Consider the following 15,336-nt stretch of genomic DNA (forward strand, 5'->3'; position numbering starts at 1 on the left):
TTCCCTGAAGGGTGTCCCAAATCAGGGTACTGATTCTCTTGGGGTGTGGGGCAGCCTGGGTGAGGGGCCTGTGGTGGTTTGCAGGCCAGCTATGCCTCCTGGCAACTGAAGATATCTGGGATTTATTTATCTTCTATAATTGAAACTTTATAGCCTGGAACGGAGCCACACCTCCTGCTTGCTCCATGGCAGTACCCATTTTGGGGGGATTTGTTTATCTTCTATAATTAAAACTTTGTAGCCTTAAGAGGAGTCCAAGGCAGGCCAGGGCTGCAGAAACTTGCCTTTCTCCATCGCTGGGGCAATTCAAGCCTCCTGTTCTCTCCAGCTCTGTGTCTGCTGCCATTTTTGTTGAGATTTCTTTATCTTCTATATTTGAAACTTCATAACCTTAAGCAGATGCCAAGGCAGGCCAGGGCAGGTGGGAAGCTTAGCTTCCTCCATTGCCAAGGAAACCCAAGCCTCCTGCTCTCTGTGGCTGCAGCCATCTTGGTTAGGTTAATTTGCATACTTATTCCTGATTGGTTGGTGAGTGTGGCTTATGGGTATAGCAGAGGTATGGTCAATTTGCATATTGCTCTTTTATTAGATAGGATAATAAATTACTTATAATTTGTCACAAGCAATCACAGAGAGTTATACAATAGTTTCCTGAGACTTAAGCAACATGTTTAAAACAAAAGACATATAGTTTAAAACAACAAACCTATCTTGTACTTTAAAAACAACAGACATATCTTCTGTGACAATTATGGAGCCCAGAAGATAATATGTTGACAGGGCCACACTCCTTTCCAAGGATCTAGGTGAGAACACTTTTTATTTATTCTAGTTTTTTGTGCTTGTTGGCATTCCTTGACTTATAGCTGCATCACTCCAATATCTGCTCTGTCTTCAAGTAGTCTTCTCCACTGTGTGTGCCTAATTTCCCTTTTATAAAAATGTATATTATCATATTTAAACCCATCTGGACAACCAATCATAAGTTCCTTTTGTCAAGATCTTTATCTCAATCACATCTTTTGATGTATAACATAATCAATACTCTATTCCCACAGGTTTCAGGAATTAGAAAGTTAATATATTTGGGGGGGAGGACATTTTTTTCATGCCTATCACATTTACAAAAAATGGTGGTTCAATAGTGAATGAGTGATAAGATTCTGTGTTCTATCTAGTGTTTCTGGGTCAGGCAATAGTTATCTAATTGTATTTGAAGTCATACAATTCAGTACTAAAATAGCTTAAAGGAAAATATAAGTAGCAAAATTTGAAGGGAGGACATGATAAGTAGATGGGAATAATATGAGGCTAAATTCCCAATATTTTATAAAGGAAAGGCAATAGGTTTGATAATATATCTTGATAAAGAGTAAAATACCCATTGTTTGAATTAGAAAATAAGTACAAAAATATAAAATTAAAAGAAAATAGTGTAAAGTTACTTTGGTGGATATTGCTGGGATTAGAGTGGAAATTTGGCTGCATCGGACAATATTTATTTTTTACTTTTTCTTCTTTATATTATCAACATTCTAAAAGAGATATTAATGTATACATATGGGTAGTTCAGACTTTTACATTAATGTTCAAAGGAATTTTATTCTTAATATAAAAGAGGGAGGGGAAAGAGACAGAAATAACTCATTCACATTTTCCCCTGTGCCACTGCTCAATTGGCCATCAGCCTCTGCTCACAAATTTAAATATACAAAACTATGTTTCTCTTGCAGAAGGAAAAAACCATTTAGAGCCCTATTTTTCTCTTTCTTATCCCAGAAAAATTAAATAAAAGAGAAATGAAAAAACATATTCATTACATCATGTTTCTGCTATTATTCAAATCCCACTGGAGAATCCTGTGCTTTTAGTTCTCAGATGAGTGTGAGCTATTCAACATAAAAACCTAACAGAATTGATCAAATTCATAACATTTTTCCCTGTATGTATGTGTCATCACATTTTATCTGATATGTTATACATGACTATAAATCAATGAATGAGAATTACTAATAAGTAGCAATGACATTGTTCTCATATTCATTATAAGAAAATACACTTAAAATCTTTGCCTTTCTAAAATTTATCATACAAGTGGGATGAAATGGCACATAATTCATTCTCACAAGTGACCATTTTTAATGTTTCATCTCAGCAGCTAGAATTTGAGAGGGCAGTTCAGTGGCTAATCCTAAAAGCTTTGAGAAATAGAATATTTGAATTTTTTTAAATTTGTTTATGCAAACAACATCTTAATTGAACTTGTACATGATCCTTATCTTTTACTTAGATGGATTTAGCTTTACAAAATTTATGTCCTGTCTGAAATGTTATGCTTTGGCTGATCCAACCCATAAAAATCTTGAAAATATGGCAAATCATTCAAGTAGATTGAATGCATATGGAGTATTGTGTTAAGTTCTTCAGTCAGAAGGCAAACAAAAGTCTGATGCTCAGCAAAAATGTCCATGGTAGCAGTGCGTTTGTGCATGGTGTGTGTGTGTGTGTGCGTGTGTGCGTGTGTGTGTGTGTGTGTGTGTGTGTGTGTGTGTGTCTTATTTTGAAGGGATAAACAAATGAAGAAGCATTGTCATTAGGAGAACACTAGGGGATTTATTAGAATCAGAATAAATTAAATATCATAAAATGCTGACCGGCCTCAAAAATACTCTCAGTTGTGACATTCATATTTGGAAACTTTGCAACTTTGTAACTGAAAATTCTTTAAATACAAAATACCAATTTCATCATTTAGTTCATGAATAAAATTAAAGACAATGGAGGGTATAGTTACAAAATATAAAATATATGTTTAATAAAAATTATGAAATGCTGATAGATAATAAGCATAATCTGCTTCTCATTTTTAAAATTGTTATCATTCCATATTCTCTTTCAAGCATTTAAAGGTTCAGTATCTATGGAAAATGTAACCTACATAACTACACAAATACACATTTGTGGTACTTATGGGATACAATTTAAGTTTCAATAGGTATTTAGGCCAGATGTCCTGCAATTGCCTTCTCTTAAGCCTTAAAGTATATATGACATTAAGTGCTAAGGAATAGCAGGCTGGAAAAAATATGATGAATTTGACCTTATAAATACTTAATTTACAACACTTATGGAAATGTAACAGAAGTCAGTAGTGAGTTTGAGTCTAAAGATATATTTTGGAGAATCACACAGTTAGATTAGACTGCTAATGACTCTACATGGGATAAAAGAATGACCTAAGGAGGCTGTAAAACATGTAGAAAAGGATAAAGATTAAAATTTGAGAAGATATTTGCATTTAAAAGAAGAGCAAATGGAAAAGAGAAAAAAAATAGTGACTACAAAGGTAGGAAGGCAAACATAAATATGAGGTAACATAGAAGTCAAAGGAAGAAAGTATGTAGGATGAATTGGAGATTATAAAGAAAAATAGTGAAGTCTGTGAAGGATGAAGACTGAAAAGCTCACTGGATTCAGCAGTATGACCTTAAAAGTATATTCAATGCAATTATAAGATAAATAGTCAAGTTCCAAGGTGTTCAGAAGTGTCTCATTGAAGGATAAGAAGTGGAGAAAACATTTTACACACATTCTATTTTATATTTTTCTTTATTGATTTTTGAGAAGTAGTGATGTACGTGTGTGTGTGTGTGTGTGTGTGTGTGTGTGTGTGAGAGAGAGAGAGAGAGAGAGAGAGAGAGAGAGAGAGAGAGAGAGAGAGACTCACAGTCCTGACTGGGAGTGCAACCCACCACCCTTCAATGTATGAAATGGGAAGACACTGAGCCACAACAGTCAGGGCATCTTACACACATTTAAAAATGTTATTGATTAGAATGGTACAATAATAGATCAAGGATGCAGCAAGAATTATGGTACTATGAGACAGATCTGTGTTTGTTTATTATCAAATAATAAGTAGATACTAGAGAGTGAGAATTAAAAAGAAAATGGCAAAAAATAAAAAAATAAAAGCTTATTCTTTATTTACATTGAATAAAATATGGCTTGGCCAAAATACCCAATAATAATATTCAGATAATTATAAACAATGCAATCATTGTCATTAAATTTTAATTAATACATGTTTTAAATGCTAGTGGTTGATCAGGCCACTTGGCTAAATCATCTGCTTAGAAAATCCACATTGCAGTAGTACTGTATTTTCTGGAGTATAAGAAGACTCCCTAATTTTACAATTAAAACATAGGTTTAGGCCTATATTCACTGTATAAGACTACCCTCCACTTCAAAGAAAAGACTTACTTTGCCGTCAAGATCTGCAGGTAATTTTTGTGCAATTTTGGTCTTTTGCCCCCGATTTTCGGTTGACTTTTTTTCGTTTCAAATGTTGTCTTATATGCCGGAAAATACGTAATTTTTTTCAGTTATATACACTTAATGGTAAGAACCATAGCACGATGGTGATCTCCTTTATTTATGAGGTTTATCACATAAAGAATGGTCATGTTCTGGGGTATTTTAGTTATATTGCTTATTTTCTTCAAAGGCCATTTGCTCTCCTTTTTGTCCAGTCAATATCTGAATCTCCATTTATGTTTGAGGAATCTCCTAGCTAAGGGGGCATACCCAATCTGCTTTGGAAGCCAAATGCACCGCATCCTTACTTTCCTAGTGACTAAAGGTGTGCCAAGCACACACTGACTCTACACAAAAGCAACCTAAAGAAAAGACATTACAAAATGCTGTCTGGCTACAGGGAGCTGAGTGACTGCGGCTGACTCCAGAGGCCAGTCTCACGAGAGGTTGCACTCTGAGAAGCAGCTTCTGGGACTCTGTCTCAGCAATTTCCACAAGGGAAACAGGCATCCTCTGGTCCCCGAGGCAATGTAGTGTGTCTTTGACTGACCAGACCTGCAGAAAAATTTGGGCATTATTTTTTGTTGTGGAGCCTCCACACCTGGCTCTCAGATCTCCATCCTCTGAACTATTCAGTATCTGTCTGCTGAATTGTTTTTCCAGAATCAGTTCCTCTTTTTTGCTACTATGAACTTTTTGCAGTCACCTCTACTTGAGTCATTAGTTATATATATATATATATATATATATATATATATATATATATATATATATATATATATATATGTTGTATGATTTGTAAATTAAATTGATTTATTCATATATAAATAAACTTGTGCTATTTGGATATCTATTGAAACTGAAAAGCATTATTGATATTGCTTATTTTGTGTGACTTCCTCTCCATTCACCAGTTTATTCTGTTACACTCCTCAGTTGGGGAAAAATAAAACAGCTATAATTACATGGTATCATTTCCTTCTTCCTAACTGTATTCACTCCACAAGCATCGTTTGCTACTCTCATCCCATCTGGGTTAGTCATCATATTGACTGAGAGCTCAGAACAGTGATGTGCTGTGTACTATGTTTCCACCACAGAAATCATTCTTCTTTGTTAAATCCTCTTTACTCACAGCTGTTTCCAAGCCTCACTCTCCATCCCAGCTGCAGACACTGCGTTTTTTTCTGATTGTATGTGTGGCACAATCATGAATTCTTCTTGGGTAAAAAATATAATTTTAAACCGATAAATCAAATCAATAAATATGTCAATAAATCTTTTTTGCTTTACAAATATCATTAGTCTTTACCAGAGTAAATTACTAATCATTGCCCCTATCTTTTAGACCTTTTGAAACTATTTTCTCTACTTTTGAGGTATTTTTGGTCCTGTATTAATGCTCACATTAGATAAGGAGCTTGAACTTTTACAACATCCAAAGGCATTTGACCCTAGAAGTCAATTTCAAAGAACTCTGCTTTTTAAAAAGAGATTTCCATTAAGAATATAATTTGTCAAAGGAAGTAGTTTTAAAAACTCAATGTCACCCTGGCCAGTTGATTGAGCTTTACCTCATGAACCAAAAAGGTTGCTCACTTGATTCTCAGTCAGGGCAAATACCCAGGTTGTGGGTTTGACCCCAGTCTGTGTGCAGGAGACAGCCCATCAATGTTTCTCTCTCACATTGATATTTCTCTCTTTCCATCTCCCTTCCTCTCTTTCTAAAATCAATAAAAACATATTACAAAACTCAATATACATGTACATATACATATATAAATACAATACATATAGAAAAAATATATATATAATGAAATTGTATTACTGGAATATTATATTGTGTATGTACATATGTATGTATATATGTATATATATATGTGTATATATTATATCTAAGAATTGAATTGTGATATTACATATACTAGTATATATTTAATTCTTGATATATTATTTTTTAAATTATATTTTATTCCTAGGGCAAAGTATATAGTTAATTCCATTCTTTTTGGAATCTTACTAAATTAAGAGAGTGGAGGACAGTATAAAGCTCACTCTCTTACATATTAATCAAGAAGTTTAGTGACTCAACAACTAATGGGCCCCAAAAGATTATTCTAGTTGGACTGAATACCTTTATACCCCACCTCTAACCCCGTCCCCTCATCCCCACCCCTGCAAGCTCCCAATCCTCCCAACTCCTAACCTCTGCCCTGTCTTTGCTTCTAAGAGACTGCCTCCTACAAATTGCACCACTTAGCCTATCTTATTCTCTGGAAGCTGATTGGATTGGGCCAAAGGGAGTCTCAGACAAATGATATGAGGGTTTGAGGACAGAGGTAAGGATATTTCATCTTCATTCTCTCCCTTCTTCAACCCTTCCCATTTCCTCCCTGTTTGTCCTAGTAGGAGTTGTAAACTGTGCTAAAGTTCCTGTGAAGCTACTCCAATACCATGGTCTACCTCTGAACTAACTCTGGTGATACAGTTTTTCTCCTAGTCCCTTCAGGCCTATGGGCGCCTTTCTGTTGCTGCTAGTCCCTAGATGCCTAATATATACATATACATTTTATATATAAACATTCAATATATATATATACATATGTGCACCTATTATACATATGTTTGATATATATTTAAAATATATATAAGTGTGTGTTTAAGATATCCTATATAATAAAAGCCTAATATGCAAATTTCCCCCCATTTGACCAGGAGTTCAACTGGGAATTTGACTGCTTGCTATGACGTGAGCTGACCACCAGGGGACTGCGCCGAACATGGTGAGCATCAGCATTGTGGTGCTGGCAGCGTGGGGCAGTGGAGGAACTGCTGGTCCTGATGGGCCCCAATAAGAGCAGCACCAAGGCGGGAAGGTGGAGTGGTGAGCAGGTAGTTCCAGGCCAAGGCCTGTGCTGGAGGGGGCCCAATTGTCCTGCAGATGGTGACCAGGGGTGGTGGTGGGGGTCAAGGCTGCTGCCCAGCTCCCACGTATTGAGGAAGCCAGGCAGGGGGCCCAACCCAGATTGATTGCCCCCATAGGCATGATGGTGGAGCAGGTGAGGGGGCAGCGCCAGGCAGGGCTGCAGGGCTGAGAGGCTGGGGGCGCAAGCTGGGGCTCGATTTCTGCAGGCCACCCAGAGAGACCCCACTCATGCATGAATTCATGCACCAGGCCTCTATAAATATAGATGATATTATGTATATTTTAAATATATGCACATTAAATATAAATATCTTAAACAAATATATATTATTAGAGACCTGTGCACAAAATATATATTATTAGAGACCTGTGCACAAAGTTTGTGCACAGGAGGGGGGTCCCTCAGCCTGGACTGCACACTCTCCAATCCAGACTCCTTGGGGGATGTCTGACTGCCAGTTTAGGCCTGATCCCTGTAGTATCCAGGACTGCTGCCTCCTAATAGCTCGCCTGCCTGCCGGCTTGATTCCCCTAACTGCTCCCCTGCCAGCCTGATTGCCCCTAACTGCCTCTGCCTCAGCCCCTGCCACCATGGCTTTGTCCAGAAGGACATCCGAGAAATGTCTGGTCTAATTAGTATATTACCCTTTTATTAGTATAGATATGTATATTTATACTTTATTAAGTTCTCTTCAAAATACCAACTACATAAACATGTGTTGTTTTTTTTTCCTTCTAGGACTTTCACTGATACAGACTATAATTATTTTAAGAACCTGAGATAAGAATTAAAAAGAATTGGTCAGTAGTTTAAAATTTGGTCATATTCTCAGGGTATCAATGACATTAAGTCAGCTCCCAGAGATTCCTGACTGGCTAAATCACCTTTTCCACTAAGTGTGTGATTTATTAACTATTTGTGAGAATCCCCTCAATTCTCTTCTGCTCTTTATTTTAGTGTCTGTGTGTTCCTTTCCTGCTCTGTTACTTGCTTCTGATTTCCCATATGTGTATGAATGGCAAATGCACTCAAAATTTCTTCTATCTGAGAGCTATTGATTGGCCCTGCCTCACAAGTACAATTTCTCAAGCAGCAGCATTTCCCATCTCTCCCTGTTAGATCCAAAAGTACCATGTACCAAGCAATGAGTTTTCTTACTCTATAGCTTTTGGCTTTTTTAGCCAGGTCGTAAGAACTCTAGATTATTAACTTCATTATACCTTATCATAAAGTTTATCTGCCTCAAACATTGCTATACTTTGCAAATAACCCTAAACAATACAAGATTTCTTTTTATCATATGACCAGACACCTCATCAAGAGATAATTTTACAGAGAAAGCAGTCCCTAGCTTTAACTTGAAAGGCGAGAAGTGACTACATTAGTATTCCTGATACCAAAAATATTTTTTATTTAAATAGGAGGCTTACAGTATTTTAATCAATCAAGAAATGAAGACACATAGAGCAAATAAGTTTGCTACTTGGGTAGAAAGAAAGTTGAAACTAGGTTTCATTTCTCATAAGTTCTTGTTCAAAAAACTCAACTTTAAAAAATACATATTTTCACTACTACTAAGTTAACTAATGTCTATAAGCATTTAAGATTCATGAATTTACTACAGGCCCAGTGCACTACATCGTGCGAGACCCAGACCTGCCTAGTGCAGGACCCAAACTGACTCCCTCCACACAGCGAGGCTCAGAGCCAAGTCCCAGCTCCCCCGCGCGCGCCTCACTGTGCACGCAGCCTCCTGATGACCAGTCTTTGGTTGTTCCTCCATGATGGCATCACACCACAGGGTTTTTATAATAGAGATATCTCTCATGAAGCTTTCTCAAAGTTTTTGTCTGAACATTTTATAACTTAATGGGAGCAAAATCCATGAAATTTCTCATTATTATAGGTGTAAAATCAGTCTCATATACATATTTGAAATGTAATAAATCAAATATCATGCATTAAAAAACCAGCAGGCCTACTCACATTATATTTAATGAGTATTCTCTATTGTAAGTCTTAATATTGTAATATAAAAAGTATATTTGCCCAATACCCAGAAAAGATATATTAAATATAGTTACTTGCATGGCTATTCTTTTAATATCTTATAGTTTTATACATTGTAGTATGAACAAATGATATTTAAAATAGCAATGAATGAATTGATACAAATTTTAAAAATATTTCAAATCTTCCATTTTTTGAGTGTGAACGTGACTGGAAGCTTTAGTGATCAAAAGAAAAAGGAGACTCATGTTCTAGTTTTAGCCCTGGAATAGTTCTGCTTGTGCAAACGTTAACAGCATTTTTATTCTGGTATTGTTGCTGTGGGTTTATCAAGTATTCATGAAGTTCACAGATTTGGTAGCTCGGGTTGTGTTCAGGGACTGAACATAAACCTTTGTGCATCTACCAGTAAAGGTGAGAAATTCCCATATATGTTTAATTTCAGTTCTCTCTCTTTTTATAATGTCTTAGTAAATTTTACAGCTGAGTCCTGAAGAAACCATGTTTTAATTAGTTTCCTTCCCCCTCTCCCCTTTTCAGTAACATTCTGCAGCTATTTGTTAAAAAAAAAAAAAACTAAAGAAATCCAATAGTAAAAAGAAGACAGAGATTTATAAAAAGATCAAATACCATATAATGAAAATATTTCCTTTGAATGACACTTGGATTCTGGGACTCCTGCCAGGAAGTAAAAGCATTTTGCTGTATGGTTTCAAGATCAAAAGATAAAATGTTTTTCATAATCTATCATGCAAAAGTTATTTGTTTGATTTATAGTCTGTTTCTTTCATTCACAGAGGGGGAAAATAAATGATATACACAAATACAAATAATAAGGGAAATGAGTTATTTGCAGTATAGGGATGAAAGTGTAGAAATTTTGTATTCATTTGGATAACTTTTATCTCTGAAAATATAGAGTATATATTTTGCTTTGTCTTTAATCTACTCTTAATACATGCCCATATTTATAGTATCTAGGTAAGGTAAAGAAAAGATTCTCCTATTCTAAATATATTTTGATGTATTTTACATCCCTTAAAATTAACACTGAGTTGGTATTACAAATTTTCCATTAATTTTTTTATTGAAAATAGAAATATAATTTTAGTACATTATTTTTAAATTTTCAATAGTTTTTTATTCCTTTCAAGATTATGGAGAAAATTATCAGAATGGCAAACATAAATTAAAGATTAAAGTTCACTAAAATCAACCATTTTCATTTTGCTGTTGTTATATCCAGCTTCCCCTATTTCCATACCTTGTCAATAAATAGAAATCTTAAGGAAAACCTCACTCTAAATTTGGTATATGGATAAAAGTGTCATAGTTGTCTATGAAACAAATGTTTTACATTTTTAATAGAATATTATAAACAGCAAATATTATTTTCAAATTTTTTGTTTTACTCATATGATACATTCTTACTTCATATGACTGAGTAACTGAAAATTTTTAGTGAGAAAGTGATAAAATCCATCATGCCTTTTGTTCATGTAACTTTATAACTTGTCAGATATTAAAACTGTGTTTAGAATAGCAATAATGTGCACAGAGTATAACTGTGCACTGACATCATCTAGAACAATATTTTCTCTTGTCCACTTAGCCACAGTCTCATTTTATAGGAAAGACTATGGTTTGACCAAATAGCAGTATCTTTTTTAATAGTTATTTTTTGGTAAATATTGAATTGATGGTCAATGCAGTTAAATGGGTATAAAATAGGTTATATAATTTTATTATAATTAGAAGTGAAATAGTAGCTACTTTTTAGATAAATAACACTAACTTGAGAATTTTACAATGGACTCAGTGTTTAGTAACAAAACAGTATGGGAGATTAGCCCCATGCTTTGAATCTAGAATTTATTAAATAATTTAATAACTATAAATTAAAACTTTAAAATAATAGATATTATCAGTGTATTATCAGAATTTATTAAATAATTTAATAACTATAAATTAAAACTTTAAAATAATAGATATTATCAGTGTATACTACTTTTTTTATTATAACTATTCCAAGTTCTAAGAAAATTGTTCCCATGTTTTACTTAAGGAATTTTGGACTCAAGTTGAATGCTTACTATGCTTGGCATTGTTAAAAGTCTTTAACATGCCTTAACTCATTTAACTCTCATACAGCTCTGTTAGGTGGGTCCGATTACCATAACTATTGTACAGATGGGAAAACTGAGGCAATAAGATTTCTAAGGTTATCCAGTTAGTGAGCAACTATCCTCAAAATAATTCTGTTAGAACTCTAGGAAGTGTAGACTGTTATAAAAAGCATTTCATAAATAAATCTCTGTTGGCAGTGCCATCCTTGAATCCACACCCCTTACTCCTTGGCTTTCAAAACTTCAGTGATTGAACTCAGCTATTATTCACTTGGTTAGTCACCTTTAGTTAACCACAGATAGCATTAATCCCGGGGGGAAAAAAGGATGCTGTGTTTTAAGGATGTGTTGTTGCCTCAGAGAACATGGTGGTAGCAAGAATACAATCTCACAGACTAAAACCCGGTATTGGAAAGTCATAAGGATCCCAGAGAGATGTTTCTCTCTGATTGCTGTTTTTTTTAACTCTTTCTGTGCACCTACCTTCTTTTGTATCTCTAAACAAATCACTCTACTTGGCTCAGCCACACAATTATAAAAACAGTGGAGGTGGGAGTCAACAGGGTCACCCAGGGAACCGCCCACAGTCCCAGCTGCTTGATCTGACTTCAGCTGCCTCTAGAGAGCAGGAACCCCTCCCAGCACCTGCCTGCCCTGGAGCAACCCCACCTCGTCCCATGGGCTCTGGAGGGGGCGAGGTGGGTGGAGGGGGCAGTACAATGGCCCAGCTGCTGTGGCCCACAGGCCTGGGGGACCCTGAGGGCAGCCAGGTAGACATCCTCCTCCAACAATAGGTCAGTTACACCAACATGGAGCTAATACCAGCTGCCTGTGGGGCAACGCTGCCCTCCTTGGGGCAATGTGCCCGCCTTGGGACTCCGCAGCTCTGTCCAGGGCCCCAGGCTGCATTGGGGGCTTTGGGAAGGGCCTTGAGCCCCTTGGAAGAGTGGCTGCGGCAACACACCTACCTGGCTGGGGAGGTTCCCAATCTGGCTGACCTTGCTGCTGCCCTTCGATACGTCCTGGACCCCTCTGCGCACAGGATCTGGGGTAATGACACTCATTGGCTCATCACTTGTGTCCAGCAACCAGAATTCTGGGCGTGCTGGAATTTAGGAGCCAAGCCTTTCTTCCAACATACAGTCCCTGAGATTACTGCACCTTCAAAGACACCTGCTCAACTCAAGAAAGAGGCAAAGAGAGAAAGAAACTAGAGAAATTCAAACAGACACAGAAGGTCCAATAGCAGCAAACACTTCAGGGAGCAGAAGAAACCAAAACCAGAGGAAAGGGAGCAGCAAGATCTTGGAGTTATTACCCAGGATCTCCCAACCCCACTGGGGAAAAGGAAGGTATCAGTGGCCCTAAGCCCGACTCCTACAGCCTGGGTACGTGGAGGCAGCCTGGTGCCCTTGGTGGGAGCAGCAGGGCTTCTTCAAACCAGAGTATGGAGATTCTAGCTGTCAGCACCTAATCCACAGGGCATCTTCACAGATGTGCATTCCACCCCCCAATGTGACAGGCTCCCTGCGCCTGGGCCTCACCCTCACCAATGCCATCCAGGACTCCCTGACCTGAGAACTAGAGAATGAGAATGTTAAGAGAAGTCTTTTGGGGATTAGAACAAACCTCAAGACTGGCCTCAACAATTACTCCTGCCCAAGTTTTATTGGATCAGATTATGGAGTAATTTATCCCCATGAGAACGATTAAAAGTGACTGAGTAGTCATGCAGCAATCGGTGAAGTCTAACATCTGGATATAATACTGAAGCAGGATACTTGGACTGGACTACTCAGTGTTTCCCTGGGCAGAATGGTTCCCGGGTTCTTTGTCTGTGGGGAGTCGAAGAATGAATCCACGGTTGGAAGATGGTACAGCAAAGATGGAAATTTACTGAGAACAAGTATAGACTCCCACGTGGGGAAGGGAAAAGAGTCCCACTGAGTTCCTTTTCTCTATGGCTTATAAAGGCTGCAGATCCTTATGTCTTGATATTCTCTCTGATTGATCACCATTTCCTTGGACTGTTTACTATAGTAGCTTCTATAGTAAGCTTGAAAAGGGGCAGCAATAGAATTTGGGGAACCAGCTACTATTGTAAGAAATATTAATCATGTTCTGTTAACCATGATTTTTTTTATTCTGATTAAAGGAGGCACATTCTACCCTGGCTGGAGCTGATGTGGAGAAGCAGCTCTTCCTCTTCATTTGGAGCTGCCATGGAAAGATTAATGAAGATTTGTAACAGAAACCAGAATCGCCAGCCCTTTGACAGTCTCCAGCCCTTTCACACATCTGCAGGCCTTTGCAGACCTCCAGCCTGCTTACCTGTTAACTGACCACCTGGCACTCCCCTCGGCTATTTTCCCATGTAACCCCAACCCTTGCATATCACTCAGCCCTTTGAAGACCCCAGTTCTTCTGCATATCTGCAAACTGCCCTAGTTTTCCTTTGTACTTTTACTATATAAGCAACTGGCTTTGGCTTATGGTGGAGTGCAGAGCAGATTTCTGGGGCTGCCCTGCTGCTCTCCCATACTGCTGGCAGTACTGGCATAAATGCTCATATGATTCAACCCAGTCTCTTTGCTACACTGGCTTGAGTAGTGACAAGCAGCATGGACCCATTGTTTGTCCGGTTACAAGCTCAAAGGTAGACTCTCACATGAGACACAGACCTTCTGCTGTTCCAGCTCCCTCATTCTAGGGAAATGTACCTGTTGTAGCTTTTCAGCTCCCCTATTCTATGGAAATATACCTTCTGCCACTCTGCAGCCCTGTGCTTTTTCCATGGTCCTCTTAATTTCTAAAATTTCTTAAACCTGTCTTTTTCACCCTTAAAAATTCCTGTTTCATTGCTAAAGAAGGCAGAAAGCATAGGGGAGATATCAGGGAGATGGTCAAAGAAAGCCCTAGTAGAACACTGTCATTCTAGTGACTGTGTATATGCCCACGACTGTAACCTCTGAGGAGGGACAGCGGAGGTTGTGCACTGCAAGGCAAAGACACTTCACTTAAACAGCCCAGTCAAGGCACTAAACAAAGAGGCTACCAACAACAAACCAAGCTCCAGAGAAGGATGAAGCAAGTCATTACCCAGAATTGCTACAATATATTATTACCAAAAGTATTCAGTTAAAAAAAAAAGGGGGATGGGGGGTGGGAGGTTAGGGGGTGGGGGAGACATGGGAAAAAACACACACACACACACAGTAAAGTGTGAGCCAATACTGAAAAATAAGCAGGTAATATAAATTCAGTGGGAGAGATTAGATATGTTGGATTTAAGAAAAATCTTCAAAGCAGCTCTTATAAAATTTCTATGAACAAAGAATACTATGCTTAAAGAAGTAAAGGAAGCATGATTATAATGTCTCATCAAATAAAGAATACCGGTGAAGTCCTAGCTCGTTTGGTTTAATGGTTAGAGCATCAGCCTGTGGACTGAAAAGTCCAGGTTCAATTCTAGGCAAGGACACATGCCTGGGTTGAAGCCTTGATCACCAGTAGGGGGCCATGCAGGAGAAGCCAATCAATAATTCCCTCTCATCATTGATGTTTCTCTCTCTCCCTCTCTCTTCCTCTCTGAAATCAGAAAAAAATATATATTTGAAAAAGAATATCAGTGAAGATATAAAATTTATTTAAAAAGAACTAAATGTTTATTCTAGAGCAGAAAGTAGAAAAGTACAGTAATTTAAATAAACAAAAAAGAATGACCTTGAAGATAGATTGCTGGTGGGGGGGGGGTGTGTGGAAAATAATGAAAAATGAACAGACTCAGAGAAATGTGAGACTTCATTAAGCATATCAACATACATGTAATAAGAATATCAGAAAGAGGAGAAAAAGGAATAAAAAGTATTTTTAAACATGACTGGAAACTTTCAATTTGATGAGAAATATTAACCTATACAACCGAAAATACAATCTTCAATATGATAAACATA

The 15,336-nt window shown here is 37.3% G+C and overlaps 1 pseudogene; it reads right to left on the minus strand.

The window, feature by feature from the left end:
* Positions 1-12,447, minus strand: part of LOC118722991 — a 59,006-nt pseudogene extending 46,559 nt beyond the window's left edge.
* Positions 12,448-15,336: the final 2,889 nt, after the last annotated feature.

Source organism: Pipistrellus kuhlii, unplaced genomic scaffold (assembly GCF_014108245.1).
Source record: "Pipistrellus kuhlii isolate mPipKuh1 unplaced genomic scaffold, mPipKuh1.p scaffold_m20_p_2, whole genome shotgun sequence".
NCBI lineage: Eukaryota > Metazoa > Chordata > Mammalia > Chiroptera > Vespertilionidae > Pipistrellus > Pipistrellus kuhlii.